Source organism: Anomaloglossus baeobatrachus, chromosome 3 (genome assembly GCF_048569485.1).
Source record: "Anomaloglossus baeobatrachus isolate aAnoBae1 chromosome 3, aAnoBae1.hap1, whole genome shotgun sequence".
Classification (NCBI taxonomy): Eukaryota; Metazoa; Chordata; class Amphibia; order Anura; family Aromobatidae; genus Anomaloglossus; species Anomaloglossus baeobatrachus.
In genome coordinates, this window is record NC_134355.1 from 413,150,144 (window position 1) to 413,168,586 (window position 18,443).

Below are 18,443 nucleotides of genomic sequence, written 5' to 3' on the forward strand. Positions count from 1 at the left end.
TGCTCAGCCTATGGTTTATAGGTACTGGGTATTTAAGGCATCCTCCCCCTATGGGAGGTCCTGTGCAACGTGTTAATTCACTTGATGCATGTTTGACAGTTGCCAGGTCCCATCTCCTGTGCCTGTATCCTGTGCCTGTATTCCATGTCTCCTAACCGGTACCTCTGTTTCAGTACCCGTTTATAGTACTTGCCTGCCAGTACCTGCCTGCCCGCCAGTACCAGCCTGCCAGTCTGTTCCAGCTGTCAATCTGTGCCAGCAATCAGTCTGTTCCAGCCATCCCGTTTGTTCCAGCCGTCCAGTCTGTTCCAGCCATCCAGTCTGTTCCAGATGTCCAGTCTGTACCAGCCATTTAGTCTGTTCCAGCCGTCCAGTCTTTTCCAGCTGTACTGCCTGCAGCTGAGTGCGTACTTGTCTACCTGATCCCTGGGGTCAGCTGCTACAGTATTGAGAGTTCACCTAGGGTAGTACCTGGCTGCTGCCTTTCAACACAAGCCTAACCTCACCATCCGAGTCGCTAGTGAAGACGAGGTAGTCGCTTGCCATGCCCCTCCAGGGTAAGCCCGGTCCCATGGCACAATTGGTCCACATCCATTAGCTTGACAATGGGGGACAGATTTACCAGAATGGTGCCAATGATGGGGGACATTACTACATAATGAAGAGGGAGGAGGGGCAACACATGTCTTTATAGGATATAGAACCCTTTAAGGGCCTATACATCTGACAAAACATGCGGGGTGGGAAGGGGATTTGGGGGGCAGGTCCAAATTTTGCCCTGGGGCTCTTTGGACTCTAGTTATGCCACTGGTAGCTGACACATGTTATAGATGTGATGCCACCACTACAGCCCCATCAACAAAGATCAAGGGGAGAAGCAGAGAAGTGGTGCTAGAGCTCCAGAGGCTTCAATAGGTAGAAATAGATTATTATTTTTAAAGCATAAGCAACCTTGGCTAACATTTTATTGAAATGAAATAACCGCTTTAAATTGTTGCATTAGTAAAATGCTGTCTCTACCACTTCCTATTTTTTTTAGGGTCCATTCAGGATTTGGCGATAAAAATGAAGCTTTCCAGACATCCCAAATAAACTTCCTTGTGATTTTTTTCTTGTTACATTTTTCAGCTAACGTGAGAGAAAGCCATAGCTTTAACATCTTATATTAAAATTGGATAGATCAAATCCTGAATGACAGGAGATAAAGCTCAGCCAATTCTAACCCTGTAAATTTCTGTTGTCATCTAAATGAAAGTGTTTATGCTGACATGGAAAATCCTACACTTTAGCATGTCGTGGTACTGCTCCGTCTGCCATTCTACGCGTCTTACCTGCTGAGATTCTGATGTAATCATTCAAGGAGAAAAATGCCGTAGATGCTGGTGAGATGACACTGAGTGTGTCAAGAGACAATCTGTCGAGGGAAAGCAACTTCTTGTATTCAGGTCTGTTTTCCTGTCATGATGTGCTAACTACCATTACCAGGAGTCTTGCAGGACAAGAGATACAAGTCATTTTTCTGGCACACGCCATGTGAAATACTAACATTTTATGTCACTTTCCAAGTTGTGGATATGCAAAATTTACTAGCACTCCAAAATAACATAAAATTGACTACAGAAGTCGGTCAGTCTTATCTTGCAGCCAAAAAGTTATATCCTTGCTGGCAACGGTGTACCAGTCACAATCATATATACAAATCACATTGACCTAGGAACTGGGACTGACATTTTTTGATAGTAACTTTGTATATCAACAATCATTTTAAATGTAAATATAAAAAGATTACATATATGAAAAAGGATTGTTGGAGGAGCATTTTTTTAACAAAATATTCAGAAATACCTATTGATCCCTTTCCACTCCTTTTTGGCGCTGCCGGGTTCCACTTGTCTCTACTGTCTGCTGTAGCGATTACATCCCATCAGAGGGGCATGTGACTACTGCAGTCAATCACTGTCTGAAATGAGCATTTTGCAAGAAAAAAATTTATTAAACAAGGTTTTGTTGAATTAAGTATTCAGTTACACATATCCAAATATAAACTCCTTTACGACAGATACTTTCACCATATTCACCAGAAGGCCCAGTCTACAGTAAAGCCCTTGTGCAATGAATCTAATTAGCATAAAAGTTCAATTAGTGATTAAAGAATAACAATAAAACATATTTGTTCACCAAAGGTATCACTGTAATCAGTATTACAACCATTACAGCCATTTCTTTACTTAACAAAATTGTGCTGACAGATTCTCTTCAAATCCATCCTACTGTCCTGGAAGAAATCTTCATCTTCTAAGGATACTGGCCAGGGGAGAGTCCGCTACATCATCCACAACCAACATTCCTAATTCCTCAACACGATGAGATATAGGTGTCTCCATTGATTATGTTTCAGTCAGAGAGAGCCTAACAAGTTATTGCTTCACAACTAGCTCCTGTTATTGTGCCGCCCCCACGTCAGCAGCCGAGCTGCTCGGATCCGGATCCGCGGTGACTCGAGGGGACGTCCGGACCCGGGGGTCATGTGGCGACTCAAATGAAGGGGATATTTACTGGGGATTGTGTATCTATAGTTCGTGACGCCACCCGTGGTGTGTGGTAAGGTGGAGTACCACCTCTGCAGCTGGGAGTATCCAAGGGCAATGCCGGGACTCGGTGATAGTGACGGGGATGTGCCGTTGGGGAGGTAAGGGTCACTTGCGTACTCACTCAATCCATAAAGCTGACACTGACAACTTAGTAAACCAAAGTTCTGGACACCGCTGCTACTGAGGAGAGCACATTTGGGTCCCGTTGCTGCTGGTGTTGCCTGATGATCTGTGACCTTTCCCTTGGCACCTTGTTCTCTTCTTAGTTGGCCCCTATAGCTTGAAACTAGTCGGGTCCCACTCCCCAGTGTGGCTAACTGTGGGAGCTTGCTCTCAGGGTTCACGCTTGGGATTTCCTGGACCGTTTTAGTGGAAAGTCCTATCCCCCTCATTGTGCTAGTACCCCGATTTTGGAGCAGGTGAAGAGCGGATCTTGAATGCTCCGTCCTCGTCGGGTGAATTGTCAGGTTGCCTGAAGCTACTCCCTGACCTAGGGTCCACGTACCCCGTCGTGCCCTGGTCCCAGCCTGGTGTTGGTACAAGGCCGCCGGCTGTCCTCCACGACAATACCGTGCCCCTTGCCACGATCCCCTGCGACCGGGTTTCCTGCTCCTACTAGGCCCAGACCACCATCTGCTACCTAGTACTTCCAAAGAGCCCAACTCCTGACCGCCTCTCTTCTTCACTTTCATCACTACACTGGCCTACTCCTGACACTCCTGACCTCCCCTTACCAACCCCCCCAAGTGGGCGACCCTATTCCACTCAGGCCGTCCACTGGTGTGTCTGGTGGGTGTGGTGCAGTGTTCCTAGGATTTTGATTAGCTGGTTTTGGCAACACCATTGGTTAGGGACCCATAACCAAGGAGGAGGTGGATATTGCACAGAAGGGCAGATTGCACAATACCCTGTGACGACATGATAGGCCAGGGCGTCACATGTTGGGCCGGCCATTGGCAATGCACTCCATTTCCAGATCCACTTCCAGATGGCGGCAGAACATTGAATGCAGATTTGATATGCATGGCAGCAGAATCTTTGCAAGTTGTATCATCATTTAGTACAAACAGTGGCTTGTCAGTCCTCGGTGCAGTCTTGTGATAGCTTTGTGTTTGTCTTCTGTCTAGTGTAACATCATCTGTAGTGGGTTCTTTGGGTCTGGTGGGTAGCCTCACTAGCATTTTAAGATGGTATGTTAGTCAGAAAGTAGGGAAGTTAGTTACGGATGTTAGGAATACTCTAAGTCAGCAAGCGTTGTTAGCACAGGTTTTCATGTCTTCATTGTTTCCTATTGTGGTGGTGTGATACAGAGCCTACACAGATACAGATACAGAGAGGATCGAAGAAGGTGTTAGTCAGCCAGTTGCAATTCAAGAGAGTCCAGGGAAGTCGGTATGTTTGATAGGGTTACGAGTTACTGGTTAGGATTGGTGGATACAGTGAGGGGTGAATTGTATGTATTCTTAGAGGAGCCTAGATGCACTTGTGACGCCCTGGCAAAACCAGGTAGTCAGAGAGGTTGTACAAATCTCTCAGGTACAAAAATCCATCCTCCTTGGCATACCAACACAAAACCCTCACCCAGGTACACCACACCGCCATTAAAGCCTAGTCACCCCTTCATGACAATAGGGACACACCAGTGGGCGGAACCAGGTGGATGGGAGCGCCCACCTAGGGGTCCTGAGGTGTCAGGGGCGGGGAACATGCCAGTTTGGAGTTGAGTTCTGAGAGTTTACAGTGGAGGAGTGTGGAAGTGCAGTGGAGTCAGGGGTTGGGGCCCCTGGACTACCGGACTAGGTGGCAGACGGCAAGCAGGACCACAGGCGATGAAGATCCGGTCGCGGGAGACCTGAAGTGGACCAGGCAGGTTTGTAGCCCACCGGTGCCGACAGCGGGAATCCGGTCCAGAGGCCGTGCACAGTCGGGGTACCTGGACCCCAGGACGAGGACGGTTACAAACCCCTTGTTTCAGGCCTTGTTCTACAGAAGCCCAGAGAGTGAAACAGATGCCCACCGAGAGGGATAGGGTGTCCGTCAGAACCCACAGAAATCCCAAGGGTCAGATTTCGTGGGCCACAGCTCCCAACATACACAGTACTAGGAGTGGACTTCCCCGTTCCAAGTGGAGTTGTCCCAGTGACACAAACACTGAGTGCAGGAGGACGGGACCCCTATTTGCTACACCCAGGTGTGGGACCCGAATACACCCGCCGGAGGTGACCGGTCACTGGCAATTTGGTTTACCACTGAACTTTGTGTGCGATTCTTTGAACTGTGAGTACACCATTTACCCCAGTCTAACCCGGCACGTCACCTCCAGCAGCCATTGCTCCTGTACACCTGGGCCCCGGGACTACACCTCCCCTACCCGTGGAGAGAATTCCATCCTGCTGCCCCGCTCCATCAGCCCCGGGCGCCCCATCACCAGGCAGCGTCGGTGCTACCAACTCTCACTGCAACCCACGGGTGGCATCACCGACAAATCAATCCCCTGTAAATACTCCCTTTCTACAGTTGTGTGGACGGACAGCCGTACTAGCCCGAGTGCGGCCACCACTCGAGCCACAGTAACGAACCCGGATCCAAGCAGCCCCTGCAGCGGCCCAGCCCCCTGTCCGCAACACACACTTGAAACAGGAGGTTAGGTAGTAGATTACGAAAGGTGCGTATTTAAAGATATTTTTGCTGCTGTCCTTGGGTAAATTTAATATCCACACGAATATGTCAGATGAAAGTACAATGGAGGAGGAGAGGAGGCGTTCTGCTTCATTCCTTATACATTTGCTAATTGGCTTCTAGCGTTTTTGCTATATTCGCAGGTGATATTGCAAAGAAAGATTCCGAGCATTGTTAAGACCCTGTCACACACAGAGATAAATCTGTGGCAGATCTGTGGTAGATCTGTGGTAGATCTGTGGTTGCAGTGAAATTGTGGACAATCAGTGCCAGGTTTGTGGCTGTGTACAAATAGAACAATATGACCATGATTTCACTGCAACCACAGATCTGCCAAAGATTTATCTCTGTGTGTGACAGGGCCTTTAAGCGCTTTTTTGTTATTTTTTCATATATTGATTCTATAGGTGAGGCATTCTCTTCACACAGACTGGTACCAATCCGAAGTGCTTGAACTCAAAGACCACCATATTAGACTACTTGCTGTGTCAATGCAGTGACCACAAGGTGCTACCATGAGTTGTGATCCCAAGATAGGCAGCCTGGATGGTCTTATGCTGAGAACTTGCCCATCATAACACAGCCATACTATACCAATCTACAGGGAAGCCAGAAATTTCAGGTTCATTGCTCATTTACGAGGATGGCAAGTCGCTGTCTTGATTTCAGTTTGTGTTTTTTTATTTTTTAAATACCTTCATTTTTTACTTGAGTACTCAAATTTATTTAGTTCCAACTTATTTAGGATAGGCACAGAAGCTGCTAGATGGGACCTAGGGGATGACATAGTTAAGAAAATAGGGAGATGTGTATGAAATGAAACAAGAAATGGAGGGCATCACCAAGATGAAAAGGATCAGCCATTCACATATCAATGTGAAGTAATGTGAGAAGAAAAAGTAGTATACAAAAAGCATGATCTCCTTTGGAAACTGGGCTGCAGGGTCATTACATTGCTTGTATCTGTTATATCCAATTCAAATTTTGGTGTTCATCTCATGTCTTCTGCTTTGTGAATATTTTATACATTTAAAATATAGCATACCAGCACTTTACATCAGCCAATAGGTTATCATTGTTGTTGGATTACTGTTCTATGGCAGATATGGGGACTGAAGCATATTAGTGCTTTTTATCTGTTCCATCTTAAAGCTTTGTATGAGCTTCATTAATTGTTTTTAAAAGTGTATGGTTTTTTGGTTCAATTGTTCACTAATAAATACAGTGCCTACAAGTAGTATTCAACCCCCTGCAGATTTAGCAGGTTTGATAAGATGCAAATAAGTTAGAGCCTGCAAACTTCAAACAAGAGCAGGATTTATTAACAGATGCATAAATCTTACAAACCAGCAAGTTATGTTGCTCAGTTAAATTTTAATAAATTTTCAACATAAAAGTGTGGGTCAATTATTATTCAACCCCTAGGTTTAATATTTTGTGGAATAACCCTTGTTTGCAATTATAGCTAATAATCGTCTTTTATAAGACCTGATCAGGCCGGCACAGGTCTCTGGAGTTATCTTGGCCCACTCCTCCATGCAGATCTTCTCCAAGTTATCTAGGCTCTTTGGGTGTCTCATGTGGACTTTAATCTTGAGCTCCTTCCACAAGTTTTCAATTGGGTTAAGGTCAGGAGACTGACTAGGCCACTGCAACACCTTGATTTTTTCCCTCTTGAACCAGGCCTTGGTTTTCTTGGCTGTGTGCTTTAGGTCGTTGTCTTGTTGGAAGATGAAATGACGACCCATCTTAAGATCCTTGATGGAGGAGCGGAGGTTCTTGGCCAAAATCTCCAGGTAGGCCGTGCTATCCATCTTCCCATGGATGCGGACCAGATGGCCAGGCCCCTTGGCTGAGAAACAGCCCCACAGCATGATGCTGCCACCACCATGCTTGACTGTAGGGATGGTATTCTTGGGGTCGTATGCAGTGCCATCCAGTCTCCAAACGTCACGTGTGTGGTTGGCACCAAAGATCTCGATCTTGGTCTCATCAGACCAGAGAACCTTGAACCAGTCTGTCTCAGAGTCCTCCAAGTGATCATGAGCAAACTGTAGATGAGCCTTGACATGACGCTTTGAAAGTAAAGGTACCTTACGGGCTCGTCTGGAACGGAGACCATTGCAGTGGAGTACGTTACTTATGGTATTGACTGAAACCAATGTCCCCACTGCCATGAGATCTTCCCGGAGCTCCTTCCTTGTTGTCCTTGGGTTAGCCTTGACTCTTCGGACAAGCCTGGCCTCGGCATGGGTGGAAACTTTCAAAGGCTGTCCAGGCCGTGGAAGGCTAACAGTAGTTCCATAAGCCTTCCACTTCCGGATGATGCTTCCAACAGTGGAGACAGGTAGGCCCAACTCCTTGGAAAGGGTTTTGTACCCCTTGCCAGCCTTGTGACCCTCCACGATCTTGTCTCTGATGGCCTTGGAATGCTCCTTTGTCTTTCCCATGTTGACCAAGTATGAGTGCTGTTCACAAGTTTGGGGAGGGTCTTAATTAGTCAGAAAAGGCTGGAAAAAGAGATAATTAATCCAAACATGTGAAGCTCATTGTTCTTTGTGCCTGAAATACTTCTTAATACTTTAGGGGAACCAAACAGAATTCTGGTGGTTTGAGGGGTTGAATAATAAATGACCCTCTGAATAAACCTTTCACAATTTAAAAAAAAAAAAAATAAAAAAAGAAATAACATTCTTTTTTGCTGCAGTGCATTTCACACTTCCAGGCTGATCTACAGTCCAAATGTCACAATGCCAAGTTAATTCCGAATGTGTAAACCTGCTAAATCTGCAGGGGGTTGAATACTACTTGTAGGCACTGTATATAAACATTTATGTGGCTCCCCTGAATATATCAGGGTGCCACAGGGAACTGCATCCTTTCACCCAGGGTGCAGGACCTACCCCCTATGGTTCCAGGTTCACAGAAACCGGTCTCACTACCATCAGCACCACAAATCCTAATCAGCACCTCACATTATGACCTGTCAGACACACCAGTGGGTTGGTCTAGCTGGAAAAGGGCCACTCACCTAGAGGTCAGGCAGACTGGTTGGAGGGAGGAAGTAGGAGTCGAGTGGCAGCCCTCAAAGAGTGAGGAGCTGGAGATTGAGCTTCTGGGGAGCTAGACTGAGGTTGGTTCGCAGGCGGTGGTCCGGGACCAGAGGAGTCGGGGACCGGTGGCAGTGACATTGGAAAAGGGTGCGACGGCCATAGTCTATGGAGACTGTCGGCATCAGAAAGCCTAAAAAGAACTGACCGGTATCGAGCACGATGGGGTACATGACCCTAGGTCAGGAACTTATTCAACGTCCTGATAATTAACCTGGGACGAGAGTATCTTCACGAATTTCCCTAAGACCTCAGAGATTAAAGGCATTAGCACACCGCGGGGGATAGGGTTTTCCAGTAAAGCAGCCCACTGAAATCCCAAGTGCCACAGCCATCAAGAGCACTGCTACACTACACATAGTGAGCGAGGCCCCAACAGCTTCAAGCCAAGGGACCACAAACAGACAACTAAATTGTACATGGAGGCGGCTCTAGATTACCAAGTGACACCAGTGGGAGCGGATATCTGGACAGGCTCCCTGCAGTGACTGTGGTACACAGAGAATTTGGTTTACCTTCAGTGTCTACTTTATAATCCTCATCCAGCACCACGACTACCCACAGTGAGTACCCTGGTCCCCTGCACCCTGTGCTCCCAAATAACCACCAAACACCCTGAGCTCGGGGCTTTCCCTACCTGTGGAGGGACTAACATCAGGCTGCTTAACTCCATCTGTCCCGGTTCTCCTAACAGAAGCGGCGGTATTCCCATTACCACAACCCACAGGTGGCGTCATGAACTTCTCCCCTGTAAATACCCCCCATTCACAGATCAAAGTGTCCGCCAAGCTGGGTCCGGGCCCCTCAAGCCCTCACGATCCCAGATCCGAGCAGCCCGACCAACCGCGGGGCGGTACTTTTACATTTATAGGTTGAGCCTCTTCTTTTCACATACTACTTTTTTTTCACGAAAATAGGTAGATGGGAATTGGATAGGTGCAAGTGCTATGTCAGATCTCACTTGTTATATTATGTGAATGTGACGCCCTGACAAAATCAGGGTGTCACAGATGACTGCACCCCTCTTCTAGGTGCAGGAGTCCCTCCTCTTTGGTTTTCCATCACAATCCCCACACTGGTACACAACATCAGCCAGCAAAGCCTAGTCACCCCCCATGACAATAGGAACACACCAGTGGGCGGGGCCAAGCGGATGGTGACGCCCACCTAGGGGTTCTGAGGTGTGATGGGAGGGGCCAGTTTCAGAGAGACAAAAAGTGACAAGAGTGAAGAGAGGAGTGTGAAGTGACCGGGTAGTCAGGGGTTGGAGCTCCTGGACTACCGGACTACTGACAAACTGACTAGATGGCAGTCGGCAGACAGCGCCACAGGCGACGGAGATCCATTTGCGGGAGACTTTAAGTGGAACATGGCAGGGTTGCAGCCCGCCGGTATAGACAGTGGGAATCCGGTCCGGAGTCCATGCACAGACAGGGAACATGGACCCTAGAGCAAGGACAGCTTCACGCACCTTACTAATTGACCAGCCGGGGACAAGATTTCAGGTCTTATCCCACAAGAGGCCCAGATAGAGCGAGACGGAAGCCCAACGAGGGGGATAGGGCTCCGCAATTGCCTGCTAAGCGATCCAACGGGTCAGTTTTCGCGGGCCACAGCTCCCAACACACAGAATCACCTGGAGTGGATTTCCCCATTTCACAAATGAGCTAACAAAAAGGACACAAACACTAAGTGCGGGAGGAAGGGACCCCTGTCTGCTATATCAGGGTGTGGGACCCCAACACACCCGCTGGAGGTCACCAGTCATTGGCAATTTGGTTTACTATCTGGACTCTGTGTGAATTAATTCAGCAACTGTGAGTACATCAATACCACCCGGTCCAACCCTGCAGATTATGCTCCGCAGCACCCTCCTACCTGTATCGGGGCCCTGGGACAACACCTCCCCTACCAGCGGATGGGATAACATCCAGCTGCCCCACTCCATCGGTCCCGGGCATCACCTCCAGCGGCAGCGGCGGTGTCACCAACAATCACCGCATACCATGGGTGGCGTCACTGACAAACCCCCCCTATATAATAATGTCCCTTTTCACTTGCGGGCGACGGACGGGTGCTCAGGCCCGGGTCCGGCATCCCCTCAAGCCACCGCCACGACCCCGGATCCGAGCGGCTCGAGCAGCCCCCCTGCCATGGTCTGTCCCCTGGCCACAACATGAACGCACAATTTTTTTATTTTGTTTTGCTTTAGTTATACAGGCCTGTATTGTTTGTAAATGACATTAAGATATTCTATTGTTAAACTCTAGTTTTTAAAAGTAGCATTTAAACAGAGGGATATACCCACAATAATGACCAAAATCCTATGCAGATCACCTGTTAACACGACAATGATGGTACCCTATAAAGAGTTGGAAAATGTGGCAGATGATGTTTGGAATCAAGACAGACATTGGGCTTGATTAATGAATGCTACAACTCAGCAAGCAGTTAGTTTGTGGAGCGCACTCTTCTGAGGTGTCTCAAGTATGATTTTTGGTGAGACCGTCAAGGCTTCTGTAACATGGTGAGAGGAATGCAGTTTCTGGGGGATGGTGGTCCTGAGGGAACTCAGCAGACAGTGGAATATGGGTCTCTGGGGTGAGCTCAGAAGTCAGTGTAATATGGATCTCTGGGATGAGCTTAGTGGACAGTGAAAAACATGTAAATTTGTTGGTCCCTGGTTTTGTGTGCTTTTGAGTCGGTAGTGTGCGACTGAGGGTAATGGTCTGCTGGCTTTATTAGGTGAGCGGGGCTCATAATGACTACATCTCCTGGAGTATCCGCTAATTGGAGGCAAATGTTTGTTACTTTTGTTTGTTACTAAAGGCTACTGTGGCTAAATTTGAATCCACGTCACGCAGTTTTGTGCTTTATTTACTGATCCACAAGTAACTAGTTTGATAGAAAAGTTTGAGTGGAGGTAAGCGTTTTGGGACATGATTGGGGCAGTGCTAGTACCAGTAAGGGTTAAAACGTTTAGGTTTATCTGGATTGGTGATGGGTAGGTGGTCATATAATAGAAGCGGTCACATGTTGGGGCCTACAGTTGTGTCTCCTGGTTTGAAAATTGTCCTGCCCGCCCGTTCCTTTGCTACTAACAAAGAAAATGAGGTTCTGGTTACTTTTATTTAGTGGTGTATTGTCATGGTAGCTGGCGAATTGTGGTTGTATGAGGCACCTTGAATATGGTGAGAGGAAATGACTGCCCACTGGACTAGTCCAGGGTAACTGGCATATCATGATCGGTAAAATAAAAGTGTTTATGCAGCTCACTTAGGCAGTGTTACATCACCACCGGAGTCCGCTCCAGCGACTTCTACTTCGATCATCAGGCGATGTCGTGTTCCTGCTGTGGATAGTGCTGGTGATGGGAGAGGAGTCGATGCCAGCGGCGCTGGTGGGCGCAGGCTCCGCTCATCCACTGGGCTGGGTTTCCTTGGGATCTGCAGTACCACTGGCTGACTGTAGGTGGCGTGTGTCTTCCAGCTGAAGTTACCATCATTCAGCTACAACCAATGGGAAGACACCGCACCCTTCTTTATTCCCCTCCTGTCTGCTGACCACTGCCAGATATAATTCTGTTTTCGTGTTACCTGGCTCCCTCCCTGTTTTGCTTAGTGATCCCTGTGTTTGGACTTCTGCTTGTTTTCTGACTACCCTTCTGCCTACCGTTTCTTTACCTCACCGCCAGTCCCAGATTTGACCTCTGCTTGGTTTCCTGATTAAGTCATTGCCTGCCTGATTCTGTCCCTGTTCTGCAATTCCCAGTTTGACCCTGCCTGACTACTACTCTCATCGGACTGCAGCCTTCCACAGGTAGTGATTACCGGGGCCCTGTGCAATTCCAAATCCCTGTATAGGGGTTAAAGGGTTTCAGGGTTCTAGGGGTCCTGCTTGGTGAGTAGCTTCCCTCTAGCCTGTCCATTACAGTCAGTCTGAGTCTGTGGATCCAGGCAGATATTACCGGCAGATATTTCTTACATCACACACTTAAGTGAAATGTGTAAAGAGGGCTCTGTATGACACTGATCACAGTTTGGGGGTCTTGGGGAAAGTAACAGATTCTGTCATGATTCAGCTTGGACTCTGCTGTGCAGAGTTGTATTACCTAGTCCTGCGGTCTGTTTCCCTGTGCTTGGCCGGTGGGAGGAGCCTATCCTTCTGTGCGTTGTTCCCGGGATCACGCCACTTTATCAGGATGTCTCCTCCATCGGTGCAGTGCCAGTTATAGCCCTGTTCTATAGTGTGCATGCCTGGTCACTATAAGTTCTCTTGATTCTGTCCACTACCTTGTCCGACCTTCGTGACTTTCGTCCTCCTCATTCAGTCTGACCTCCTGACTCCCGTCCCTTCCATCTTGTCTTATCTTCCAGTCTTCCTTTCCTTTTCCCTGTTTGGTGTTCTGTCCCTGCACCCCCCTCCTACGACTTGCTCTCCCGGTTCCCGACCTCCGGCTCGCTCCTGACACTGTCTCCGCCTACTCCCTTGTACTGTGTGACCTCCCTGCTCTGACCCTGCTTGTACGACTTGTCTGATTAATCAATTTGAAAGTACTTCTGTGAAGCCTTTTGGATACATAGTCCTGTTACATACACCAATGTTCAAGCTCCCCCTAGTGGTGACTTTAGAGATTCCTTTTAAGGTAACTTTTAAAAGCCAAGACCCTCATATCTTTGCAGGATCCCATAAACAAGTAAATATGATTGCTTCAGAATATTTTTCTTTTCATCACTTTCACAGTTCCCGCCACCTACTTATTGCTGAGTTTCATCTCTATCTCTGTCTGTCAGATGTGCTGGAACCTGGGGCAAGCTTTCCTTATACTGTATCAGACAATTAACAAGTTACTTACTTTGACTCAAGTTTTGAGGTGACTTTCTAAACTTAATCCAATATGAAAAGTTATTTAAGGATAGTGGGAAAAAAAATGAAGTTTTGGCTTTCCTGCAGCAATGTTGAGTTGATCTGGCTCAAAGATTAATGATACTCCTCATTCTATGTTTATGACCAGGAGCATTGATTTGTTTTGATTTAGTAAGATGAGAACCCAGTTGTTTCTATTGTTCCTTTGAGCACAAAAGCTGTATTAACTTATTGGCATTATTTGTTAGAACAGAGCATATTTGCTGTTTTCTCTTGTTTTACTAAATCTGATTAATCAAATATTTATTCCATGATTTAAATATGCAGAAAGAGAAATTTAATGTGAATCAGCTTGATGAAAAAAATTGTACGTCATATATAGCGTTTTACCATTTTTAATTTCTAACATTATGGATATAGACAAAGACTTAGTATATTACTGTATCATTAGTGCAATAGCAGTATCTAACATAATGGGAGACATTTTACTGGGGTGTTAATGAGACCTCTCATCTGCATAATCATGTTTAGCATAATTTGCATCAAATTTCAATGTAAAACAACTTTTAGCTTTCATTTCGGATCTAGCAAGTGTGACGCCCTGGACTATCCAGGTCGTCCCAGGTAGACACAACAACACTACACACCCCCCTTCCCAGTTAGGTAACAGCAGTCAAACTAAAAGCCTTGTCACCACCCTCCAGGTTTGATGTCGACACCAGGGGGGTGGAGCCAGGTGGTTGGCTCCACCCACCAAGGAGTTCACAGGCCTGGGGGCGGGAACCCAAGTAGTAGTCGAGTGGTAGTCGAGTAGTCGAGTTGGAGTCTAGCTCAGGCCCTGATGGGTTAAGTTGAAGTCCAGAAGCAGACCTGTGCTCAGGCCTGCCAAAGACTACTCCGGTGGCTGGGTTGGAGCCCAGTCACCATTGGCAAGGAGGCAGACGGTAGTGGCCACCTGCAGGAGACCAGGAATACGACCGGTGGAACCATAAGGGACTGGGACAGGGTAGTGGCCCGCCGGAACCGAACCGGGGAGCCAACTGGATACCGGAGCACCAGGCAGGGTACTCAGACCCCGGACTAGGCTAGAAGCCACCACCATAGTCGAATTAACTGATTGCGGTCTGGACCTCAGGGGTTCATTCCCACCTAAGTCCCGATTGAAGGCAACAGCCCAACCATTCTGGATAAGTGTCACCGCCAAGGGCCAGAGATCCAAAGGGCCAGCGTCTGCGGGCAAACTGGCTCCTACGACAGATACTCGTCGGGGAGCGGACTACCGGTGCCTAGGCACAGGAGTCAAGATTCACATACAGAGGTGCAGGAGAAAGGCGGACATTACCAACCTAATCTGGGAAAAGTTGCAGCCGGCTGCGGGCCCCGTTCATCACTACGTTTGGTTTACCAGCGACTCCAGTGTCTTGTGTCAGAGTGAGTACACCAGTGCCATCCGGCACCGCGCCGTGCTGCACCGCAACACTACACCCTGCACCCGGGCTCCGGACCACCGGACCCCGGGACTAACATCCCCTACCCACAGAGGGGTCAACACCTAGCTGCGCTACTACACCGCTACCGGGGGCCCCCACACCTTCACCGCAGTGGTGGTGTCTACAATCACTGTCACGGGCGGAGGAGGGGACGTTGCGCTCTCCCACTGCTCAAGTCCGGCCGCAGTTGCTGCGGCTGTGGCTGCTCAGTGGTGGCTCGAGCGGTGGGCTGGATCCCGGGGACTCGAGCGGCGCTTCTCGCCTGTGAGTGAAAAGGGTGGGGATTGGATTGTGGGGATTTGGTTATTGTCCGTGATGCCACCCACGGTTGTGGTGATATTGGTGACACCACCGCTCCTCTGGACGGGGTTCCCGGGAGCGATGACAGGGAGCAGCCTGGATGTTAGTTCTCCCCTCCGTGGGTAGGGGGTTGGTTGTCCCGGGGCCCAGTGATGGGGTAGGGATGGATGGCAGGCGGGTTACGGGGCCTGGTGAGGTGCAGGGTCGTGGGGGCAGCGCTGTGCCGCATGGCACGGTGGTACTCACTCAGCCAATGATGAGGACACAGTTCTCGGTAAAACACACGGCTGGATGGACGGGTCCCACAGACGGCTGCGGTGTTGTTTCTCCCGGCAGGTTGATGGTGACTGCCTTTCCCTGCATTTGTGTACTGTAAACGGTTCCAATGGTTTCCCATCAGTAACCCGCTCCCCAGCTTGGATGGTTGCTGAAGGAGCCCCTTTTGCCCGCAGGCTATGGCCCTGGGAACTTTAGCCTTGGCGGTGACTGTGTTTCCCTCTCTCGGTTGGACGGTTGCCTTCTGTTGGGACTTGGCTGCTGGGAAACCCAGGAGGTTCCCTTCGCTAACGGATTTGGCAAATTCACGACGACTCCTAGCCTTGCCGGGGTCCGTAAGCCCCTGCCAGATGGTGCTGACTTCTCTTTGTGTACCGGTCAGGTACCGCCGGGCCACCGCCCGTCCACAGTCCTTGCGGTAAACTCCGATAGGCCACTCCTGCAGACGGTCACCACCGTCTGCCAACCTTGCTGATCTGTCCGGGCAACACACCCGGACGCTGTCAGATAGTTGGTCCACTACCAGACTTTCCTTCCTCCAACTTCAAACTCCACAAATCAACTGCCTCTTTTCCCGCCTCCAGGACTGTGAACTCCTCGGTGGGCGTGGCCAACCGCCTGGCCCACCCCCTGGTGTGAACATCAGCCCCTGGAGGAAGGCAACAAGGGTTTTTGTCTGACTTTGGTGTGCCTGACCGGGAGCGTGGGGCGTGTAGGTGTTGTTCTCTGTGGCCCCTGGCTTGTCCAGGGCGCCACATTCCCCCTTAGTAAAATGCAGACAATCCGCGGGCTGCCTGTCCATCACTGGTTTTATTTTCACAAACTGAAAAAGATAAAACAGTAACATATTACAAGCATAATAACATCTTCCCACATCGGGAGGTACTCTTACTTAAACGTTACTAACGGTGTTGGCTTCCGCTCTCTCCCACCCAAGCAACCTGGCCCTAATGCTGCCCCTAAGCAAATAGGCAGCACCCCTTGACCCCAGTCCAGGACAAGTTGCCCGAGCGGGTTCTGTCCTTTTCAGGGGACCCACGTCCATGGGGAACCCTCTGAAACCCCCGGAGGATCTCAACCGGTTACGGTAGTGGTGGGCCTGGGCCATCACTTCCCTCCAGGCCCATCCTCCAAATCAGCCTCTCCGGAGGTGGTAACGGTGAAAGCCACAAACATAATTATTTACAAGCTACAAGTTCGTGGTTGCCTTGCTAGTTCTCAGGCTTGTCCATAAGGAGTCCCTTATGCAAAACTTGTAAACAGTCCCCACAGGGACAACGGTGCCGGCAACGACCGGTCTCAATCACGGTTAGTCAATCAGGTAAATCTTCGGTTAATCATTCACTTATCATTCGGTACTTTTTCCACACACAAACACAGTTTCCCCCCCTCTAAAGAGTAGTTTCCTTGTACCTAAGTGGGGGTCTACCTAGGTTAGGACGAGTGGACCTCTGGGGTCCGGTGTCAGTGGTGACAGGCAGTGGGGCAGAGGGAACAATCAGTTCCTCTTCCCTGCTATCGTGTGGGGCAGGCGGAGGCATAGGGGAGCTGGGTGCAGGTTCATCCCTGGGTACTGGCTCATGGTTGACCACTTCCGTCACTTCCTCATCCACGGGTTGTGGGAATAGTATCACTGGAAGAATCACCGCGCCATTCTGTGTAGGCCAGTCTGCTGGAAAATCACCCATCATGGTGTGGATTACCTCTTTTGCCTTCTCCGCCGGTCTGGGAACCGGAGCTTCAGCCGTTGCCCTCAATGCTGGTGGGCACTTCTTTAGATGGTCCCGGGAAACCGTGGCCAAAGTACCCCCCTGGTCACGACTGATCTGGTAGGCCTTCCCATTTTCCCATCCTGTGGGCTGTATGACATATGGAGTTTGCTCCCATTGATCATCCAGCTTGTGGGTCCTCCTTTTTCGCTTCAGCACTACATCTCCAGGCTGGAAAGGACTAGCAGACGCAAGTTCTTCTCAACATATTCCTGAATTTGTCGGTACTGCTCCCTCCGATGAGTGTCCCATTCAGCTGTCGAAGGGAGTGCTTCTGGGGCTTCCAATCCCATGTCCAGATCCACCGGTAGCCGGCCGGGGCGAGCCCTCATCAGGTATGCTGGGGTGCATTTCGTCAAGCTGGAAGGGATATTGTTGTACATATCGACCAGGTCAGGTAGCTTCTCCGGCCACAGGTTCCGGTCTTCCAGCAGCAACGTCTTGAGGAGGCCCAGGACCTAGTGGTTCATCTTTTCACACATGCCGTTGGTTTGGGCATGGTAAGGCGTGGTCCGGATTTTCTTGCAGCCGTACAACTGACAAAATTCATGGAATACCTCCGCTTCAAAGGCCGGGCCTTGGTCAGTAAACACCTTCTCAGGGTATCCATGTGGTCAGCAAAAATAAGCCTGGAACGCTCTAGCAGCGGTACGGCCAGTTAGGTCTTTGACTGGGACAACCACCATGAACCTTGAATAGTGGTCTACAATGGTTAGAGCGTAGGTGTACCCACTTCGGCTGGGGGTGAGCTTTACATGGTCCAGGGCGACCAGCTCCAGCGGTTGATGTGTAACGATCGGGTGTAGGGGCGCCTTCTGGCTGGCCTCATCCTTCCTTCTCAGAATTCAAGGGCCACATTCTCGGCACCAGGCCTCTACAGATTCCCGCATTCCACTCCAATAGAACCGCTCTCTCAACAGCATTTCTAGTTTCTTCCATCCGAAGTGTCCAGCACCATAATGGTATGCTTGCAGGATGGTGGGCACGTTAGCTTGGGGAATCACCAACTGGCGGATTTTCTCATGGGTCTTCGGGTTAATCAGCTCACGGTACAACTTCCCCTGGTGTAGATACAGCCGGGTCCGTTCTCGCCACAGGCGTTGGGCTTCAGCTGGGGCGTCAGGGTCTATTCCAGCAGCGCCTTGTTCCACCAAGATCTTGACTATTCGAACAGCGGGTGCCTGGTCCTGAGCTTCTTGTCACTCCTGGCTGGGCAGCGGGTCCAGGTTTACCCGTTGTTGATGGACATGCACCTTCTCAGTCGGTGGCTGATGAAATGCGGGCAACTCAATCTCTTTGAGGTCGTCATCCTCGGGCCCTTCTTCCAACAGGTGGGGCATCCGAGAGAGTGCATCGGCATTA